This window comes from Panthera onca, chromosome B4, assembly GCF_046562875.1.
Source record: "Panthera onca isolate mPanOnc1 chromosome B4, mPanOnc1 haplotype 2, whole genome shotgun sequence".
Lineage (NCBI taxonomy): Eukaryota > Metazoa > Chordata > Mammalia > Carnivora > Felidae > Panthera > Panthera onca.
Window position 1 is genome coordinate 108419674 of NC_138345.1, and position 14528 is coordinate 108434201.

General features: G+C 33.4%; 1 long non-coding RNA gene across 1 annotated transcript in view; it reads right to left on the reverse strand.

Annotated features, from left to right (window-relative positions):
• The window catches only part of LOC144616797 (uncharacterized), a 423028-nt gene that overhangs the window by 80716 nt on the left and 327784 nt on the right, over positions 1-14528 (reverse strand). Inside the window, exon 3 of the long non-coding RNA XR_013556553.1 lies at positions 1151-1261. This is a non-coding gene — a long non-coding RNA (uncharacterized LOC144616797). The remainder of the gene's footprint in view (positions 1-1150; positions 1262-14528) is intronic.

Here is a 14528-nt window from a genome sequence, read left to right on the forward strand (position 1 = left end):
ACAAATACTTATTAAAATGATCAAACGAGAAGGAATATTTATTAGTGACCCATTTGACTGACGTTGCCAGCTGCTTGTATCTTTGAATCTGGGAATACTACTCGGAGGTAAATCCCTAAAAATGTTTAGATTAAAATCTCATGGTTATATATTAAATTGCAAATGTAATTGAATTACTCAAAAAAAGAAGAAACTACAGACAAGTACACTTAAAAAACAGATTTAGCTTTAAATGTGGCTGATTAGTTGTAGTCCTTTCAATATTTATATCATTGTTTTCTGAACAAATGCTTACCAAGAGGATGAGGAGTTATACAAATGCAACTTCCAGTTAGAAACTGCTATAATGTATAAATCTGCTATTATCTAAAATGAATTGTGTACATGGGAGATATTTGTGTATAGTTATGTGTGTGTAAGTATCTATTAATATCTATATATCTACACAACTATTTCTTGCTATTTTAGACAGATATGAATTCAGATGGAGTTTGTAACATGTAGAGATTTTTGTGGAAATATTGAGGCACATTACAGGTCAAAGAAATTTATGTGACAAACAAAATCGTGTATTTTGTATATATGTGTACAGTTACATTGTTGAGAGCTAAAGTGACAAAAGCAGTGTGCAGACAAACTCACCCAGAATACTATCTCCAGATTTTCCAGTTTTTAAAATGAAAGATTAGGGTGAACAGAAATATCTGCAAGTAAACCCAAAATCCAGATCTTGTTGGGCTCTTGAAGCTTTATGGTGGTGAGCTGCTGGACACTAACAATATCATTGGTCAGGGGAAACTTAAAAACATGGATTCGCTCTCAGCCGTGGTATCAGAAAAATCCTGATACTTTTACCCCTTTGTCCTGACCAGCGGCATAAAACATGAAATAACACCACATTTCACTCAGCAGAAGAATACCTTAAGACTCTTCTACCTCAAATACAAACTTAACATGTACAATATGACTCAGTGTTTGTTTTATTTTGCTATAACATACAGACAAAAAGCATTCTGAAAAAGTAGTTCAAAAGAAAACATTTTATGACTTGTAACATAGAACAGCGTCTCTTCTCCGTGACCACATTATGATGTAAAAGGATTTCTTATCAAACTTTCACCATAGCAAAGAAAAAGAAAGCTTCTCTTACCAGAGTGGAATAAAGCGTCAACCTTGCTCTAACGTTTTCTGCAGCTCTTGTTTGAAAAGACAGATCCAAAGCGGCTTTGTGCATATAACTGATCTGGCTGATCTCCAGTCTCTGCACAAAAAAAAAAAAAAAAAAAAACAGTATAATTGGCTCTCAAAAAAGTGTTGTAAACATTCATCATGATGGCACTTGCATGTTGAATCTAGTCACTGTTACCCTGGTGGACTTTATCCAAACAGACCAATTATGTTTCTACTTTCAATATTTGCTACTTGGTTTTCTCTATTCAATGCTGAGATTAATATCCTTAAAGAAACTATGAATTTGTGAGTGTCAACTTGATGACTATGTCAAGACCCTTGGGTCTGAAGGTACAGCTCAGACTTAAAAATCTAAATCAATCAAGATGACATTGTCTGATAAATAAATTGACTTGGCATCTGTATGTCTTTATTTCTAAATTTGACAATATTCAGCTCATTATTTACATGTGAGTGAGATATCAGTGTTCCTAAGCGTCTTCCATTCACTATTTGATAAAAGTCAAGTGAATATTCCACACCTCTACTTTGCACAAAAGCCACATCAATAATGCCTACAAAATACCCTAGAGTCTGAGACCAACTGTGCTGCATTTCTAAATCACGTTAAATATTCCACTGTTCCTTTGCCCAAACCTTCAAAGGGGTCCAGATTCAGTCACATCCTTTAATTTTTATGGGACCAATGAAGGCATCACACAACCTGGCCTTTTTTTCTTATTTTTAATTTTTTTAATGTTTATTTATTTTTTGAGAGAGAGACTGACAGAGTATGAGCAGGGGAGGGACAGAGAGAGAGAGAGAGGAAGACACAGAATCTGAAGTAGGCTCCATCCAGGCTCTGAGCTGTCAGCACATAGCCTGACGCGGGGCTTGAACCCACAAACGGTGAGATCATGACCTGAGCTGAAGACAGGTGCTCAACCGACTGAGCCACCGAGGCGCCCCTTTCTTATTTGTAAACATTCAATTTAATGGGAGCATTGAATGATTATAACTATGAGTGGCATATTCCTATTACCAAGAAAAATGTGAACACTAGATCAAAATGATAAGCCTCAATGAAAAATGCAGCCTCAAATTGTACTACTTACAACAATCTCAGCAATATTTTCTTACAATTACATGAAAATGTAATCTTTGTCTTGCTTCCCATGTGCGTAAAGCCTGGCTAACAGTTATCGGCAATGCCACCATTTAAAAAAATATGATATGATTGCATCAGAGGTTTTTTTTTTCTTTTTTATATTTGATAGTTTATTTTTCATCATACAAATTACACAACTACCACAAAACAGTTTATGAATGAACAAATTATGATTTTATCAATTTCTAAAAGTGACAAATTATGATAATTTATAACTGTTTCCAGAAGCAAGTAAAATTTTAGATACACTACAAGGATAAAATTCTAGGTATTCCTGAGTCTTATTAAGTAACATCTTTAAATTAAAAGAAACTAAAAGTTTGGATGCTGAACACTTCTTATTCATATTTGTAAATTTCAGAGCCATTTAAAGACTTTTATTATAATTCAGATTACTACAGATATGTGTATATATATACATGTATATATATATGTATATATACATGTGTATATATATATGTATATATATGTGTATATATATGTATATATATATATTATTCTTCTATGAACACAGATGACTAATCTCATCATGCTACTTATAGAGGTAGGGTGTGGAGGAAGAAGCCCCCACATACTGTTTTTTTTAAGGTTTTTATCCCTGAACTATTAGCTTGCTTATTATATAACATTTGCTTTCATAAAATTTTCCACTAACATTTCTTTATTCAATTCTTTCATCAGAATAGTGAAGAGGGCATTACTATTCTCCATTTTACACATGAGAAAAATAAGGCTCAGAAAGGAGTAATTTGAAAATTCAGTAATACTGAAAACAGTAAATTCTTAAGGTAGTACCCACTGATGCAGTTCAACTATGTCCTAAAACCATTGCTTCCAAAACAGTATATCTAAGATTTAAAAAAAAAAAAAAAAAAAGAAAAGAAAAGAAAAAGAAAAACATTTGTGTGATTTAGCTTGCTGATTGGAAATTGGAACAAACATTTAGAGAATTATTATCATATATTTGCAGCTGTGATACATTGAGGAACTTAAAATCATTATGGGCATGATGACTTTAGAAATGATTTGCAAATGAACTTCAAAAAGATAATTTTTTATGATTTTCTTTTAAACATTTTTTTGTTAATTTAGGAATTACCTATTAAGTATCTTTAGATGATACACCCTTCGTTAAGGTCTTAGGATACAGTAGTGAACCAGATAAATATCTTCTCTTTCTTCATGTTATATTCAGTCTTCCTAATTACAATAGATAGAATAGCCTTACATTTTCTTCACTGAGAAAATAGTAATTACCATAGGGGTCTTCAACTCACCCAACCTGCCCCAACTATCTACCAAACTCCTTTGAACTTTACCGCTGAACTTTTCAGATGGTCAAGGAACTTTCTTATGCTGATTCCTCTCATTTACATCAGATGACTCTGCACTGAATCATTCTCAACAGTTTAAAATCCTGCTTTAATATTTCCCTGCGTTTAAGACCTTCCCACCACCCCCACTTCTCCCTCTTGCCGCTGCGCTTCTGTATTGAAAACTATTTCAAAAGTTCTACTTTTGAATTCCTTTCCAATTCCTTCCCAACTGAGTCTCACAGAGGGTCCATCAAGCCATTAAAATAGATCCCATCTTACCTGATCTCATGTGAACTCATTTAACTAATTCCTTCTTGAAACATTTTCTTCTCTTGGCTAGTGATGCCACCTTATGATGTTTCTCCTAACCTGCAGATCTTTCAGTCCCAGGTTCATTTGATAGCTTCTCCTCCTCCGCCCAAATGATGATTGGACAACTCCTTGATTGTTCCTGGACTCCTTTCTATTCTCAAATTCACACTTTCCCCATAGATGTTCTCATTCAGGTCTTTGGCTTTAAATAATATCTATCCTTTTCACTACCAAATATACATCTGCAGCCTGACCTCTCCTCTGTTCTCCAAGTGGGATACTCCATCTGCTTACTGATCTCAATTCTTGGCTCTATAACAGGCATTTTAAAATTCAAACATGACAAAAGCAGAGCAATTGATTCTGCCGTGTCTTTGTAAATTTCATCTTTTTTTCCATTCTTCCTTATTTTAGTAAAAATTCACCAAACGTTTAAGCTAAAAAACAAAGATTTTTTAATGTTTTATTGTGTTAAAAATATAACATAAAATTTACCATCTTAACTATTTATAAGTGTACAGTTATGCAATGTTAAGTTTATTCACACTATTCCGTACCCATCTTCAAAACGTTTTCATCTTGCAAACCTTAAACTATATACCTATGAAACAACTCCCCAATACCAATGATCTATTGATACATACAATGATACAGATGAATCTCTAAGTAATTATGCTTAGTGAAAGAAACTAAACAACATGAGTACATACTGTATGACCTCATTCATATCTAAAATTCCAAAAATGCAAACTAATTTATAGTGACAGAAAGCAGATCACTTGTTGCCTGGAGATAGAAAAGAGGGTGGTGGAACTGGTGTGAGGGACAGCCAAGGATAATGAGGAAAGTTTTGTGGGTAACAGATGAATTCATTATCCTGATTGTCTTGATCATTTCATGAATGTATGTATATGTCAAAACTAATCAAACTGCATACTTTAAATATGTACAGTTCAATTCATGTCAATTATCCTGAGATAATAACATTTTTAATAAACATAAATAAAACTCTTTAATAAGCACATGAAAATCTATCTAATGTTTAAAGGAAAAATATTTGTAAACACTTCACAAAAGAGGATATCCAAATTGTCAATACCATATGAGAGAGTCCTCAACATTATTTCTTACCAGAGAAATGCATGCTCATCATATAGAGTAGAATATCTAAAACGTTATTTCAATATTTGGGGAGAATGGAAAGCAAGTGGAACTCTTACACACTGCTTAAAGTTTAGCAAATTGGCACCCACCAGCACTTTGAAAAACTGGTAGTATATACTGAAGCCGAAAATACTCTTACCCTGTGATCCAACAACTACACTTCTGGTGCTAGTTTACTGATTAATTATTATTATTGGAGTAAACTGAGGAGAGTGACTAGGAAGAGGTACAAAATAAAATCCTGAGATTTGGGTAATATTTTACTTCCTGTTAAGATTATACTTACATATGGAGGTATGTTCACTGTGAAAATTCACTAAGTTCTTCACATAAGAGTTTGCACTTTTTTGGATATGTTTCAATAGAACTTGTTATGTATATATGTATGCATGTATTTATAGTCATATACATACATATGTACATACATGCCATATATGCATATATATATGTATATATATAAAGACATAATAATTACAGTATATGTTCTAAAGAACAGATTTGAAATGTTTGTGGAAACACATTGCTAGGGCAATATTACATTTTGTCCTGATAATGAAAATAAATCACACAGAAGATAAGGTTAAAATGTTCCAGTAGGAAAATAGCCATTTGTATAATTACTTATCCCAGGAAGGCTGCTTCAGATTATATTGCCAAGAAAAATATTTAGTATTTTATTAGTATACTAAATACTAATAAATACTAAAATACTAGTATTTTAGTATTTATTTCCTAAAAATAATATATCATTATAGTACAGATATTACTCAGTATTTATTTTTCATCTTTTTTTAAAGTTTATTTATTTTTGAGAGAGACAAGAGACAGAGAGAGTGAGCAGGGGAGGGGCAGAGAGAGAGGGAGAGAATGTCCGCACTATCCAAATGGAGCCCAACATGGGGCTTGAACTCACAAACTATGAGATCATGACCTAAGCCAAAACCAACAGTTGGTCGCTTAACCGACTGAGCCACCCAGGAGCCCCTTATTTTACATTTTTATTTATGAAATTTCTTGAGGTTCTGATTTAGAAATATAAACTTGTTTTTTTCTAATAGATTTACAAAATCAGTGTCTTAACAGAGAAAAGGTGAAACAAAAAATAGTATCTTATTTATATTATCTCATTGCTTGGGGCACCTGGGAGTCTGACTTCAGCTCAGGAGTCATGATTTCACAGTTTGTGCGTTCGAGCCCCGCGTTGGACTCTGTGCTACCAGCTCAGAACCCGAAACCTGCTTCAGATTCTGTGTCTCCCTCTCTCTGCCCCTCCCCTGTTCATGCTCTGTCACTCTCTCTCTCAAAAATAAATAATAAACATTAAAAAAGAGTGTATGTTTTCTCATTGTTTTTTTTTCTCATACTAATATGAGTCCTATGTATTGCTATATTATCTACAGTTCACATAATAAGATGAAAATTGCAATCAGGGCTTAGAGCTAATCATATAACCCATTCTTCTGATATTTATGGATATGATTAGTCATGGCTGGGTAAAGTGTGGGTATCACAGTGATAGAGAAACAGGCTTCAATATATGTCAATTTTTTCAGGTTGTGTTTTAGCGTCATGCCTCCTTTTCCTCATCTATGAAAGGGGATGGTAATACTCAACTTCCTAACTGTAAGGAGGCAATAAGATACTGAAGGTGAAGTGCCTAGAATGGACCTTTACACATTGTAAATGGAAGCATTATATGTGAACATATAAAATATGGTATAATCTATATACTTATTATCACATGAAGCACTAATAATAACAAGATGACGTCTTTGCCCATACATAACTAGTGTTTTACACAATAGATAATTTGGGAACATAATGATATAAAATGAATAACAGGTGAATAATACCAAGGAGAAAAGGTATTGTACAATACTGGTCCTATAGCAAAAACAGTATTCCAAAGGGTGCCCTTTTCCTGAATGAACACAATTCTGTTTATATAACTGTGATGAACACCTTGGTCTCAGGGAAAAAGAATGATTGGAAACACCTTGGCTAAGTAAAGTAACCAGAAGTATGTCAATAAACTTATAAAAGTTCAAAGATTATTATTTACTTCTAAATAAAATTATTACATCGCATAAACACCATTTATATTAAAAAAAAAAGAAACAAGTTTAACAGAATTGCTTTCAATAAGAAGCATGTGGATTGACCAGAGTCTGAGCTCATTGTAACTTTTACTGCTTTTAAGTAGACTTCGTTTATAGTCTCCCTCAATGTTTCTTTAGGGAAAAAAAAAAGAAAGAGAGAGAGAGAGAGAGAGAGACCTCTAAATAGTCAGGACAGCAAACATAAACCCAAGAGAGTGAGGACATAAGAAAAATAAAAGCAATGAAGAGCAAGTAAGAAAATACAAAAATAAACAAAATCCCATTGAGGGTCCTATCTTTACTCATGTTTTCTGCCATTACAAGTATATGCCATGACATTTTGTCAACTAACCTAGTATTTCAGAGTATGATTCCATGTGTATGATTAATTTTTTTCAAATGTAAGAGCCATTAACATTTTTGCCTCTTCCTAAGAGCAAAATGACTTCTGTGATTTTTCTTTGAGTATTTTTAAATGGTTGGATTCTGTCAGAAAGTAGGTCAATGACTTGCTGGAGGTGGAGGCAGGGAGTGAGTTGAGAGATGCTGACTAAAAAGAACACTGTTTAAGAGGAGGAAACTCTCCCATATGATGATGTGGTAGTACTTACATGGTTGCATACGTTTCTCAAAATGTATGGCATGTATTGAAATATATTTTTGAAATGGATGTATTTTATTGCTTGTAAAGTATATCTCAACAAAACATTAATACTAAGAAAAAATGAAAAGGGCCCGTCTCCCCAAACAGTAAGAGAAGTTGAACTTTGGATAGGCTACAGCAGCGCACAACTCCAAGAGATTACTATTCACAAACGTAATGGTTAGGCAGCGGAGAGGGTCTTTCGTGCCACGTCTTAGTCTTCCATATATCATCTAGAGCTTCACCTTCTCTGTGAGATGTTTATCAAATGCACACTCTCCTCTTTTTCTCATCTGCATAGATTTTACAACTTAATAAAATTAAACATGCACAAAACTGTACTTATATAAAAAGCTTATGATAATGATCTTTTAATAGAGTATAATAAACTTCTCCATAGTAAATAAGCTGGTCTTCATATTCGTTTTTAAACATTTTAAACAAACATATAAAAATAGGATATAACAACATTGACTATCGCTATAAAACATTCAACATAAAACATTAAAAAGTGGCATGCAACATAATAAATGATGGTTAGATGAAAATTGAATGTAAATGGCAAGACTCACAGTTAATACAATTTTTTGCTTTTTCTTGTCCTTTTTTATCTTCTCATGTTTTCCTTTCTCAATCCTGCCCCTCCTCACCTCACTTTCTTCTTTCTTATGTTTAATTTTCTCATTATTACAGCAGCTAGTATTTATTGAATACTTTCTATATGCCAGGTGCTAGTTTGAATGGTTCATATACTGCATAAGTTACTTTCTTTCTTTTATCTGCTACATCTTTCTCTTTATTAGGTCCTTCAGCTTCCACTTTCAAAGTAATTTGTCTCCTTTATTTTTAGTCCCAGCTTGAGGTACCAACTACTATTCACAATATTCACTTTTTTTCATTTACAAATAAACTCTTTAGAGGATTATCAGGCATTGTTGTTTTCTTCTTTCCTATTAACTAATCGACATATCTTAGCACATGGATTCTGTCTTCAGCATTTCTATTAAAATTTCTATTTTATATTCTATAAAAATAAATCTCCTGTTTAGGCTGTATTGCAGTATTATTTATTCTCAAACTCTGAGTCATTTGACATTTAAAAAATAATTTCCATTTAAACTTATGACAGTTCTCCAAATTAAGCACTTATTGAAGTATTTCTTCCTTGTTGAATCCTAGCTTCCTTACTCAAATCTCAAATTGTTGATATAACCACTCTGTGACTCAGACTCTGATTTAGAGTCTTCCCTTCCGGTGTTAACAGTTTTCAAATTAATCACCCACCATCTTAAGCCACTCTGTTTAATGCTGTGGTATTCTTAACTAATATTTTGGAGATATTGTGCTATCTGAAGAAAGGTAAACCCCGAAAAGCTAACCCAATATTGAGAAGAACAAAGTTGAAAACCAGATACTATCTGAAATCAAGACTACTATAAATCTATGGTAATTAAGACAGTGCGGTATTGGTGAAAGAGTAGACAAATAGACCAATGGAACAGAATAGCAATCTCAGAAATAAATGAACTTAATGTAGTCAAGTGATCTTTGATGAAGGATAAAAGGCAATCCAATGAATCAAGGATAATCTCTTAAGCAAATGGTCCTAGAACAACTGGACACCCACATTCAAAAAATGAATCTAGATACAGACTTTACACTCTTCTCAAATTTTAACTGAAAATGGATGACAGACAATGTAAAACACAAAATTATAAAAGTCCCAAAAAATAATTTAGGAGAAAACCTGGATGATATTGGGTATAGTGATGACTTTTTATATACAGCACCAAGGTAGGATCCATGAAAGAAATAATTGACAAGATGGATTTCATTAAAGTTAAAATTTCTCCTCTGTAAAAGAAAATGGCAGGACAATGAGAAGACAAGCCACAGATTAAGATTTTTAAATTAAATATTTGCAAAAGACACATCTGATACAGGACCGTTATCCAAAATATGTGCAGAACTCTTACAATGCAACAATAAGAAAGGACCAATCCAACTAAAAAATGGGCTTATTGTTGTTTCTTCTAAGTTTTTATTTAAATTGCAGTTAGTAGAATTTAGTGATTCATCAATTATACACAATACCCCATGCTCATCACAACATGGGGAAAATGGGCCAAAGACCTTAATAGACACTTCATCAGAAAAGATAGACAGATGGCAAATCAACAAAGGAAAAGATATTCCATATCATATGTCATCAAGAAAATGCCAACTAAAACAATGAGACCCCATACACACTTGTTAGAGGGGCCGAAATCCAGAATACTGACACCACCAAATGCTGGCAAGGATGTGGAGCAGCAGGAACTCACAATTGCTGAGGGGAATACAAAATGACACAGCCACTTTGGAAGAAGGTGTTTTTTTTTTGTTTGTTTGTTTTTTTGTTTTTTTTTTTTTTTTTACAAAACTAAATATACACTGACAATATGATCCAGCCATTATGTTTTCTGGTATTTATCTAGAGGAGTTGAAAACTTATGTCCACACAAAAACCTGCACACAAATATTTATATCAGCTTTATTTACAGTGCTAAACCTTAGAAACAAACAAGATATCCTTCAGGAGATAAATGGGAAAATAAAGTGTGGCACATCTAAACAATGGAATAGAATTCAGTTAGGAAGAAATGAACTATCAAGCCATGAAAAGATACAGAGAAACTTTGTATGTTACTAAGTGAAAAAAAGTCATTCTGAAAGGACTATGTACTGTGGGACTCCAACTATACGACATTCTGGAAAATTCATGGAGATAGCCAACTTATAGATAGTAAAAAGAAAAGTGGATGGGGGAAGGGAGGAAGGATGAATAGGCAACACACAGAATTTTTAGGGCAGTGAGAATATTCTGTACAATACTATAATGATGGCTACATGCCATTATATGTTTGTCCAAACCCATCAAATGAACAACATCAAGAGTGCACCATAATATGAACTATAGACTTTGGGTGATAATATGTCGATGTAGTTTTAGCAATTGTAACAAATGTCTGACTCTCCTGGGGGAGTTGATAATAGAAGAGGCTATGCATGTGTGGGGACACAGAGTATATGGGAAATCTCAGTATCTTCACCCCAATTTTGCTGTGAACATAAAACTTCTGTTAAAAAAAAAAATCTTAATTTATAAACCTAATAAAACAACAGCAGAATATACCCACATAATATAATACGCACAACTCTAAAGAGCTTGATGAATTTTTACCAAGTTAACACATTAATTGAGCCAGTCTTTTAATAAATTGAATTATAGAATATTTCTAGGAGCATGGAAGCCTTCCTAATGGTCCCTACAGGCATCACTCTGCCCCACCATCCTGTAGTAACCACTCTTTTCACTTCTGTCACCATGAGACTAATTTGGGTGGCTATTTAAATTTTTAATAATGGAACAACACTGCATATTATTTTAGACCTGACTTCTTTTGCAGAACATTTTAAATAGAATATTTAGTACTATTGTTCTACACAGCATCTGTAGCAGTGCTTAATCATTACATTTTTGTATATTATTGTACTGAATGATTAAGAAATATCGAATTTATCCATTCCAAATTTGATGGAAATTTGAGACATTTTGGCTATTAATAATTATTTTTCTTTGATTGCTTAAAGGGTATGTGGGTAATGAAAATGATTTGGAGCTATATGAAAATGGTGTTTGTACAACTTTTTGAATGTGTGAAGTATCACTGAATTGTACATTTTAAAATAGTTAATTGATGTTATGTGAATTTTGCCTCAATAAAAAGCATTGGGCTGCTTTGGCCTTCTATCACATTTTTAACCGACATGTATTATAGGGTATTCATATGTTCAGCTTTAATAGGCATTGCCAAGTTTTCAAGGTGGCAATGCTAATTTACTACATTCACTGCAAGTGAGTTGCTAGTTCTACATCCTTGCCAACATTTTTTTTTTCCTCCCCCTGAACTTACTGTGGTTTTAATCTACTCTCCTTGAACCTGAATGATGCTGGGCACCTGTACATAAGCATACAGGCTATTTGGATATTTGAGTGGGGCACCTAATTTTTCATTAGACAGCCTTATTTTATTAAGTTGCCTTTTCTTGCTGATTTGTAGGAATTCCTTATTCTTTTTGGACAAAAATTCTTCATCATATAAAAATGTTTCTTGCCATTTATTCAAATTTTCAAAATATCCTCTCATTCTATGACTTGTTTTTTACTCTCCTAATAGTGAACAGTTCTGTTAATGTAGTTTAATTTCTCATTTTTCCCTAACTATAAGTTAGTGCTTTTGAGTCTTGCTAAAATTTATTTGCCTACCAGCAAGTCATGAATATCTTTTATCTTATCTTCTAGAAGTTTCATTGTATTACCTTTTACATTTGGGTCTAAGATCCCTTTCATTAATTATTCTGCACTATGTGAGATATTTATCATGCTTGTTTTTCTATCTTTTTCTTTCCAGTTTTGGTGTGTATTGTATATACACACATTTACTAATGTATAAATATATATGTATAAACATGTATATACATGCATTTATATCCATATTCACACACATACATATATATTGGCAAATATTGAAAATACTGTCTTTTTTTTACTACACTTAGTGTTATATTTGATATGTATATATAATGTGTACCTGATGATCATCTAATGAAGAAGGGTCATCTATCAGTCTCATTTAGTTCCTTTGAAGTCAGTAAGGCTTTCCGTTGGCCTCCTTTTAAAGATCTTCTCTTACGTTTGGTTTTCAGGAATTTTACTATGAAGTACCCAGATTTTTATTGCATTTGATATTCTTACAGTCTCTTCAATCTTTGGTATCATATCTTTTGTCAGATTAGAAAATTTATCGGTCAGTACCTCTTTGGATCTTGCTTCTGCCTCTCCTTTTCTCTTGTTCTAGGGCTTTAATTAAATGTACCTCTCATCTTCTTCTTTTTTTTTTTTCTATTGAAGATATTACTTGCTTAATTCAATAGATTTGTTTTAAAAGAAGATTAGACAGTAATCTTCTCTTCTGCAATGTCAATCTTCTTTTATACCTACCTATTGAATTCCTTATTCAGTTATCAAAAATTTTCAGCTCTAGGAATTTTTTCACATTACACACACACACACACACACACACACACACACACACACACACACTTAGCTCCAGTTCTCTGTTGAGTTTCTATATCCTATTAATTTCTGGATATAGTATATGATCATTTTAAAGTCTGTGTCTGGGGGTACCTGGATGGCTCAGTCAGTTAAGCATCTGACTCTGGATTTCAGCTCAGGTCATGATCTCACAGTTCATGAGTTTGAGGGCTGAATTGGGCTCCACGCTGATGGTGCAGAGCCTGCTTGGGTTTCTCTCTCTCTCACTCTCTCTCTCTCTCTCTCTCTCTTTCTCTTTCTCTCTCACTCTCACTCTTTCTCTGCCCTCCCCTTGCAGTCTCTCTCAAAATAAATAAATAAACAAAGATTATAAAGTCTGTGTCTGAAAATTCTAATATCTACATAACATGTGGGTCTAGTCTGCTTAATTTTCTCTTGGTTTTCAATAATTTGGGTCCTATTTTCTAATGGGATCAATTATTTTTCATTGATAGCAGACAGAAATTCATGGATACATTCTCTAATTCACTTGAGGCTGATTTATTTCTTGTTTGCTTTTATGCTAGATGGAGCTCTCTCTGTGGGTCTCCACTGAAGGTTTAGGGGCACTAACCAGTCACTCTTCTTACTGGTTCCTGAATGCCAGTTGTTGCTTCCTAATGCTTGTGTCACTGCCTTGGTTTTGTTTGTAAGCCCTGAGCAGCTGTTTTCTACTTGTTTTCTCTTAATTCAGCTCAAGTTCTTATTGTGATTATATGAGAAATTAAGAAGACTGATATCTGTATATTTTTCTGGCCTGAAATCAAAGTTTGGACAAGTTATTTCAACTCTTTAAATGTTGGCTTCCTAGGGTGCCTGGGAGGCTCAGTTGGTTAAGCGTCCAACTCTTGGTTTCAGCTCAGGTCATGATCTCACGGTTTGTGAGTTTGAGTTTGAGCCCTATTGAGCTCTGTGCTGACAGTGCAGAGACTGCTTGAGATTCTCTCTCCCTCTCTCTCTCTGCCCCTCCCTCGCTCACTCTCTCTCTCAAAAATAAATAAATAAACTTAAAAAGTTTTATTTTGTTTTTAATGTTGGCTTCCTATTCTTTACATGGGAATAAAAACAAAAGAAGGTAGTAAATGTGCTTGAATGAAAAGTGATTAATTTCCGCTATATTCCAGTATCAAAGAAACCAGCCATATAAAGAGGACTTCCTTCAAAGTCATGCCCCAACTATTCAACACAATTCCCTGTCTATCCAAAAGCCCAGTGGTATATATACTAATATAGTAATTGAATCACTCTTTGTGTGAGGAATGTCTATTTGAGGAAAGTTTTTGTTCCTCTGGATTGAGGTTGACCTTCGTTCAATTCCTATTACCAAATATGACTCCTTGTTAAATAACTGAAAGTTTTATATCTTTCATGTTATTTTACTGGGAAAATGGGATTTTTTAAACCTCTTACTCTTTCTGAAAATACAAAATGAAAAATAATACACAAAAGAAGGATCTTCCTTCATAGAGACAATGAAGTATTTCTTTTTTTTTTTTTAATTTTTTTTTTTCAACGT